General features: G+C 37.1%; 1 non-coding gene across 1 annotated transcript; it reads right to left on the bottom strand.

Moving 5' to 3' along the window:
* Nucleotides 1–5,072: 5,072 nt before the first annotated feature.
* LOC131625807 (small nucleolar RNA R71) lies at nucleotides 5,073–5,179 on the bottom strand. The gene has a single exon (XR_009290957.1). It is a non-coding gene; the product is annotated as a small nucleolar RNA R71 (small nucleolar RNA).
* Nucleotides 5,180–9,401: the final 4,222 nt, after the last annotated feature.

Here is a 9,401-nt window from a genome sequence, read left to right as displayed (position 1 = left end):
TGTACAGTTGACTTTTTCAGACGAATCGCGTTTCTGGAGATTTCAAATGAAACAAGCTATCCTCACCAAATGAATAGTATGAATGGATCATATTGAGGTATTAGAGGATATTGAATCATGGTTTGAGTTGTGGCACCATGTCCTGATTAAAAAGTCAGTTGTTCAGTGAATTAGGTCAAAAACCCTAATTGTCGACCAGATGAAATTGATGACTGTAAGTCTTGAATTGAGATGTAATTTCCATTGTATGTTGTCATAGGGATTATTTGAAGATGATTGAAACCTTTTATTGACTTCCTGGGGATTTTTAGGGTTTCCCAAATGTGATCCCTGATTTCAGTCCCTGATAGTTCAAAAACCCTGATCTGAGGATTTGTCTGATCAATCTTTGTATAGGAGATGTTCTGAGCCAATGGATTAGGTCAAAATGATGCACTTGGGGTCTTGAGGTCATGTCCCAAGTCATTAGGTCAAATTCTGAGCAAAAGTCAAGAGTATGCTATCTTCAGTCAAAACCCTAATTCAGTCGATTCAAAGCTGTTGAGCTTGTTGAAATGAATCTCTGAGGACCAAATGTTGATTGTTGATGAAGATAGTTCATTTGAGATGAAGGGAGAAAAAAACCCTAATTGATTATTACTTGTACTGATGAGTGATTTCCTGATTAAATCCTGCTGAGCCACAAGTAACAAACACAAGCTATGCAATTTGTTAGAGATGCAAATGATGCATATGCTAATGATATGAGGTGGTATCTTAGGTCAAAAATTGGGGTATGACAAATATATATATTATTCTATAGGTAAATGTCATAAAACCAGATGTGTAAAATATAGAAATTTCTTTTTAATAGGTTGGGGCAAAGTTTGGGATATTTTCAACAATAAAAATTATTTTCCCGTTAATATTCAATATTTCGATCAGTAACTTCATGTTTCCGTAAATATTTAATATGTTTATCAGTAATTCATGTTCTCGTTAATATTGAATATTTTATTCAGTAACTTCATGTTCCCATTAATATTCAATATTTTGATCAGTATCTTCATGTTCCCGCTAATATTCATTATTTTGATCAGTAACTTTGTATTTCCGTTAATATTCCAAACTTGTTCCCGTTAATATTCAATATTTTTATCAGTAACTTCATGTTCCCGTTAATATTCTTTATTTTGATCAGTAACTCCGTTTTTCCGTTAATATTCATTATTTTGGTCAATAACTTTGTGTTCCCGTTAATATTCAAAAATTGGATCAGTAACTTAATGTTTCTGATTATATTAAAAATTTTGATAAGTAACTTTTTCTTTCGTTAATATTCAATATTTTAATCAATAACTCCGTGCTCCCGTTAATATTCAATATTTTAAATATTAACGGGATATTCGTGCATTCGCACGGGGATTAGTGTGGTACGCTCATTTGTTTTAATATTCAATATTTCAATCAGTAACTTCATGTTCCCGTTAATGTTCAATATTTCGATCAGTAACTTCATGTTCCCGTTAATATACAACATTTTGATCAGTAATTCATGTTCTCGTTAATATTCAATATTTTATTCAATAACTTCACGTTCCCGTTAATATTCAATATTTTGATTAGTAACTTCATGTTCTTGCTTATTTTGTTCAATATTATATTTTTTTTATAACAAAAGAAATTGATGTAATTATTATTATGATACATTTCGTTCAGCAAAGATACATAATAAACTTAAAAATGAAATTGAGAAAGAATAGAATAATGAAGTATTATTTTATTAATATGCAATAAAAATTGGGAAGATTAATAAAGAATACACAATGTCAATTGTCCAATGCAATAAACTTAGTCACATTTACTTTCAAGGTATTCCAAATTTGTTCCCGTTAATATTCAATATTTTTATCAGTAACGTCATGTTCCGGTTAATATTCATTATTTTGATCAGTAACTCCGTGTTCCCGTTAATATTGAAAAAATTTATCAGTAAGTCAGTAAGTTAATGTTTCTGTTGATATTCAAAAAATTATCAGTAACTTCGTGTTCTCGTTAATATTCAATATTTTGTCAATAACCCCGTATTTCCGTTAATATTTATTATTTTGATTAGTAACTTCGTGTTCCCGTTAATGTTCAAAATTTATTCCCGTTAATATTCAAAATTTTGATCAGTAACTTAATGTTTCCGATAATATTCAAAATATTGATCAGTAACTTCGTGCTCCCGTTAATATTCAATATTTTAATCAATAACTGCGTGCTCCAGTTAATATTCAATATTTTGAATATTAACGGATACATGTTCATTCGCACTGGGACCAGTGTGGTACGCTCATTTGTTTTAATATTAAATATTTTGATCAATAAATATTATTTTTCCGTTAATATTTAATATTTCGATCAGTAACTTCATGTTTTCATCAATATTTTTGTTTCGGAATTATTTATAAAACTATTTAAATCAATTGTAAACTTATTCTCGTTATTATTCAACATTTAATTAAATGTGTTAATAACAGTACCATATGCGCGTACCATATAATTACCCGTGTGTATCCGTAATTTATTATTTTGTATTTGGATACAATTGACCCCATTAAAGTTTAATGGTAATACTTCAATTATATTATATTATATATAGATAAATATATATTGATTATTGATGATGCTAATTGATAACACGATTTTATATCGTATATTTAGCTTGAAACCCGTAGATATTTATAGCATTTTCCGTTTATTATGCTGATTTATTATGATATTACGCGAGTTTTTGCTTTGTTTCAGGTTTTACACTCTTATTATGACTATTTGTGAAAAGGAGAAGAAATGGAGCTAAAATGACCACTATTTATGCCTAAAAGATGAAAAATGGGTGCTGAAGTAAAAAGGGAGTGCAAATAAGGCCCAAATATGCTAAAGAAGACCCAAAGGCCCAAAAGAGACGAACCAGCCCATTGAAGATCAAATGTGCGTGGCCCAAACCACACAAGCAAGTGGAGATGCACGTCTCCAACGTCTCTATGCCACATTAGCAAAAGGGAGACGCACGTCTCCATTTCCCCTACATTTTCTCCACTTGAGACGCACGTCTCAAGTCATTCCAAGGCACTTCCTGAAGAAGCAGAGACGCACGTCTCCAAGCCCAGTCTGAAAAGCTCCCTCTTTTCACGCAACGTCACAGCAAAACCTCCCCTATAAATAGAACTTGCTACCTCAGTTCTAAATGTCCGATTTCCTGCTAACGAAGTGCTGCCGAAATTGTACCGTGCTTTATATTTTCTGCCTTCTTTCAATTCAAACAGTTATTTTCTCACAAGGATTTCTACACCGGAAATTGTTGTGAATCTTTTATAAATCTAGCCTTACGTTAGATTTATCGCTTTTATTTTTCCTTGTTTTATTTTCCGTCCATTTAAATTCCGAAGAACGATCCAGCCAACCTGTGGTGGAAGTTCAGTACTCGAAGATTCAATTGCAATTTATTTAATTCAGGTTTAATATTTACCGCCTTTATTTATATATTTATTTGCATGATATATTATATGCCAATTAACATGCCTTTTATTATAAACCAAATTAATTCATGCATGCTTAACCGTATTAATATGTCTGGCTAACTTACTAAGGTATCGGTATGTAAAGTAAGTTAACTGTGGGATCCGAAATAAATTGGCTTAATTATGTTTTGTTAACTATCACCTGTTTTTGGTTTGTATGTCTAATTTAATTAGTAAGTCTTGAGAACAATAGAGCGAAAGTTTGAGGTCTTAAGACGGTCAAAGGTTAAAATCAATAGAGCGAAAGTTTGAGATCTTTAACTGGATAGTAGACATAGGACATTAGTTTTAAGGTTGGCGAAAGCGTATTAAAACTAATTAGAACTTATTTATTTTCAAAAAGTGTTTTTAAACCCGCGCGGGATGGCGAAAGTCGTTAGGGATATTAGCATGTTCCGAGTCAACAGAGCGAGAGTTTGAGATTAGGAGATTTAAGTAGATAACGACTTCATAAAACAAGCATTTTATTAACTATGTTGTTTTCAAAAAGCGTTTCTAAATCTGATGGGATGGCGAGAGCGTACATTATGAGTTAGGATCGTAGTCTGAATCAATAGAGCGAGAGTTTGAGAGGAGGACTTTTATATAACATAGTTAGTAAAGATCTTTGATTTAATTAGAATCTGGCCAATGGAAATTCGGATCACCTAAGTTAGATGAAATACATACTGATATCCATTTATTATTATATTCCTAGATTTAAGATTTTAGTTTCCCCTTATTAACAACCCAAATATCATTAGCCTTAGCTTTACATAGTAACTTTAGATAACGGTAGGTCGATTTATAGTCCCTGTGGATTCGATATCTTTTAAAACTACACGACACGACTGTGCACTTGCAGTTATCCCGACTAATAGACACGTAAAGTCGCGATCAAGTTTTTGGCGCCGTTGCCGGGGACTATTTAAGTCGATATCGTAACTCACTGTTACACCGTAGAGACTAGGGCAATTCTTTCCTTTCTTTCTGAACGATTGTATGCCAAATACTCGTTCACAAGGAGGAGATTTAATACAACAAATTAACGAGATCGAACGTTTCATTAACGTCAAACGTCGAGCTCGCAATCTTCCCGAAGTAGCACCAATTCCGATTAATCAGGAATTGACTTTTACTGATCAAATCAATCAAATCACCCCAAAGTTAGAGATGGCTGCTCTTCGTCCTCTTAGAGACTATGCCGCTCCTTCGCGCGCTGAACCGCACTCAAGTATCGCACCACCTGCGATTGAGGCGAACAATTTCGAACTGAAACCTTCGTTGGTCCAAGCTGTTCAACAGAATCAATTCTCTGGAAGCCCTGCAGACGACCCCAACCTTCATTTATCAGTGTTCGTGCAATATGCCGACACTGTCAAAGCTAACAACGTTAGTTCCGAAGCTATTCGATTACGTCTCTTTCCTTTCTCCTTGAGAGATAGAGCTAGAGCGTGGCTTCAATCCCTGCCTTCCAATTTCATAACTACATGGGACGAATTGAAGAGAGTATTCTTAGCGAGATACTTTCCGCCTAGCAAAACTGCTATGCTAAGAGGTCAAATCAACGGATTTACCCAGAAAGATAACGAATCACTCTTCGAAGCTTGGGAACGTTACAAGGACATGCTTAGACTATGCCCTCATCATGGACTCGAACCATGGCTGATCATCCATATTTTCTATGGTGGTCTCCTATATAACACTAAAATGACTATAGATGTCGCTGCTGGCGGAGCACTAATGGACAAACCCCATGATGAAGCATACAACCTCATAGAGAACATGGCACAAAACCATTACCAATGGGGTGGAGAACGAGCTGCTCTAGAGAAAGCCCAAACCAAAGGAGGAATGTACGAAGTAAGTGGTATAGACCGCGTTAACGCTAAAGTAGACGCTTTAACTCAAAAGATCGAAAACTTAACCGTCACTCCATCAGCCACCGCTGCTGCTGTAACACCTAACTGCAAGATTTGTGGATTGACTGGACATGTACTTTCCGAATGTCAACTCTTGAATGGAGTCCCATCTGATCAAGTAAACTATGCTCAAGGAAACCTTACTCTAACACGTACAACCCTGGATGGAAAAACCACCCGAACTTTTCTTATAAAAACAACAACGCGTTGTACGCGCCTGGACAAGCACCTGCTGTACCACCTGGCTACCAAAAAGCGCCTGTAGCTGCTCAAAACACCCCTAGGAAGTCGAATTTAGAAATCATGATGGAGAACTTTATAGCTTCCCTACAACAAACCAATAAGGACTTCCTGAATCAAAACATCCACAATAGCGAGCAACTAAAAAAATTATCGAACAAAGTAGATGCCTTAGCTACGCATAACAAAATGTTAGAAACTCAAATTTCACAAGTAGCCCAACAACAAGCACCTACTGCTTCCCCTGCTGGCACGTTTCCTGCTCAACCACAACCTAATCCTAAAGGACATGCAAGCGCGATAACACTACGAAGTGGAACGAATTACGATGGACCCATTGATCCTAGAACTCAAAACGCACCTATGTCCCAACAAGAGCCAAAGGAAACCCAAAAGACATCAACCGATGATCAAACTGCTAAGACCAATGAGAACAACAACGAAGTGGAACCTGAAAAAGAAAAACCTTACGTTCCACCACCACCTTATAAGCCACCAATTCCTTACCCTCAGAGATTAGTGAAATCAAAAACCGAAGCGCAATTTAAAAGATTTGTAGAGCTTCTGAAACAATTAAACATAACCATACCGTTCACAGAAGCCATAACCGAAATGCCTTCGTACGCTAAATTCCTAAAAGAAATCCTATCAAACAAAAAGAAACTCGAGGATAACGAAACTGTAACGCTTACCGCTGAATGTAGCGTTATCATCCAGAATAACATGCCTCCAAAACTGAAAGATCCTGGTAGTTTCTCTATACCCTGCGTAATAGGAAAAACCATCATAGAGAAAGCCCTGTGCAATTTAAGAGCCAGTGTTAGCTTGATGCCTCTTTCAACCTGTAAGAAACTAAATATGGGTGAGCTTAAGGCAACGAGAATGTCTCTTCAACTAGCTGACCGCTCAGTCAAATACCCTGTAGGAATGTTAGAAAATATCCCTGTGCGTGTAGGTCAATTCTACATCCCAACTGACTTCATCATTATGGATATCCAAGAAGATTATAACATCCCGATCATATTGGGAAGACCATTCTTAGCAACCGCTGGTGCAATTATAGATGTCAAGCGAGGAAAGCTTACTTTCGAAGTAGAAGAAGAGAAAATAGAATTTATTCTTTCCCAATTCCTAAAAGCACCCTCTATAATTGACACATGCTGCTCTGCCGACATAATTGACGATTGTGTTAATGAAATAAATTCCGAACCAAATAAGGAAACTGAGATCCTAAAAATTCCTATACCGCCAATCTTTGAAGATGACAACTGGCGTGGGGAATATCAAGATGACCACCTGAGTGAATGTTTGGCTTTAACTCCTGATCCTATACCTGGACCTAAGAAACCTGCTATAGAACTGAAAACGCTGCCTACCGATCTTAGATACGAATTTCTAGACGAAGAACGTAACCGACCAGTTATAGTTAACGCCGATTTAGGACAGACCGAGACTGAAAAATTACTTACCGTCCTAAGAAAATACCCAACCGCTTTAGGATATAACATATTAGATCTGAAAGGAATAAGTCCTTCCCTCTGTATGCACCGCATTATGCTCGAAGACGATTGTAAAACCTCTAGAGAACATCAAAGGCGAATAAATCCTATTATGAGAGATGTGGTTAAAAAGGAAATCCAAAAATTGCTAGAAGCCGGAATAATATATCTAATATCCGATAGCAAATGGGTTAGTCCTGTTCATGTCGTACCAAAGAAAGGAGGAGTTACTGTAATCACTAACGCAAAATGCGAATCTGTAGCGCAACGTACCCAAACTGGATGGAGAATGTGCATCGACTATAGGAAGCTAAACAAAGCCACCCGAAAAGACCATTTCCCTTTACCTTTCATAGATCAAATGCTCGAACGCCTAGCTAAACACTCACATTTCTGTTATCTGGATGGATACTCCGGATTTTTCCAAATTCCTATCCACCCTGACAACCAAGAGAAGACCACGTTTACCTGTCCTTATGGGACATTCGCTTACAGACGAATGCCTTTTGGACTTTGCAATGCACCCGCGACCTTCCAAAGATGCATGATGGCAATATTTGCCGACTTCCTAGATGGAATAATGGAGGTCTTTATGGACGACTTCTCAGTCTGTGGAGGAAGTTTTGAAAAATGCTTAGAGAACCTTGAATTGGTACTTAAACGATGCGTAAGCGTAAACCTAGTCCTTAATTGGGAAAAGTGCCACTTCATGGTTCGACAAGGAATTGTACTTGGACACATCGTATCTGATAGAGGAATCGAAGTAGATAAAGCCAAAATCGAAATTATCGAAAACCTTCAACCTCCCAAAACTGTTAGAGAAATAAGAAGTTTTCTAGGACACGCTGGTTTTTACCGACGTTTCATTAAGGATTTCTCTAAAATAACCAAACCCTTAACTGAATTACTAATGAAAGACGCTGAATTCATTTTTACTGATAAATGCAGTGAAGCATTTCATACGCTTAAACGAGCATTAATCTCTGCGCCAATTATGCAACCTCCCGACTGGAATGAGCCTTTCGAAATAATGTGTGACGCAAGCGATTATGCTGTAGGAGCCGTTCTAGGGCAAAGAAAGGATAAGAAACTACACGTCATATACTATGCGAGTAGAACCCTAGACGAAGCTCAAATGAATTATGCCACGACAGAAAAAGAATTATTAGTTGTTGTATTTGCATTAGACAAGTTCCGTTCTTACCTGGTAGGAGCCAAAATAATCATATACACTAACCACGCCGCCATTAGGTACCTCCTAACCAAGAAGGACGCCAAACCGAGACTGTTGAGATGGATCCTGTTATTACAAGAGTTCGACTTGGAAATTGAAGATAAAAAGGGAACTGAAAATGTCGTAGCAGATCACCTCTCTCGATTGGAAAATCTGAAACCCGAACAAGTACCAATTGACGATGATTTCCCTTATGAAAGACTCATCGCTCAGTTGGAAGCCAATGAATTAGAACCATACCATCCAAACGCTGAAACCCACAACTTTGCAGAAATAGCTTTAGCCCGCTCTGACACACCTTGGTATGCAGATTTCGTAAACTACCTAGCTGCTGGTGTGCTTCCTCCTGATCTAAGTTACCAACAGAAGAAGAAATTCTTCCATGACCTAAAACATTACTATTGGGACGACCCACTCCTGTTCAAAAGAGGCCCCGATGGAATCTTTAGACGTTGTGTACCCGAGGAAGAAATAGGAAGCATAATAACACACTGCCATTCTGCACCGTGTGGAGGACACCATAGCACATCTAGAACCTGCGCCAAAATCCTTCAATCTGGACTCTTCTGGCCCAACCTGTGGAAAGACGTTTATTTTGCTGTACTAAACTGTGATAGATGCCAACGAACCGGAAATATTTTGAGACGCGACGAAATGCCTCAAAAGGGCATTCTAGAAGTTGAAATATTTGACGTCTGGGGAATAGACTTTATGGGTCCGTTTCCGTCATCGTTTGGAAATCAATATATACTCGTAGCTGTCGATTACGTTTCAAAATGGATAGAAGCTATCGCTTCTCCTACAAACGATACACGAGTAGTTATCAAACTCTTCAAAAACGTCATCTTTCCTAGGTTCGGTGTGCCAAGACTGGTAATTAGCGATGGTGGGTCCCATTTCATTTTAAGAATACTTGAGAAACTCCTTCAAAAATATGGAGTAAATCATCGAATAGCTACACCATACCATCCACAAACAAGCG

This window comes from Vicia villosa, unplaced genomic scaffold (genome assembly GCF_029867415.1).
Source record: "Vicia villosa cultivar HV-30 ecotype Madison, WI unplaced genomic scaffold, Vvil1.0 ctg.000239F_1_1_2_unsc, whole genome shotgun sequence".
Lineage (NCBI taxonomy): Eukaryota > Viridiplantae > Streptophyta > Magnoliopsida > Fabales > Fabaceae > Vicia > Vicia villosa.
The sequence above is the reverse complement of the archived record's forward strand: the minus strand, read 5'-3'. Positions and strand labels throughout refer to the sequence as shown.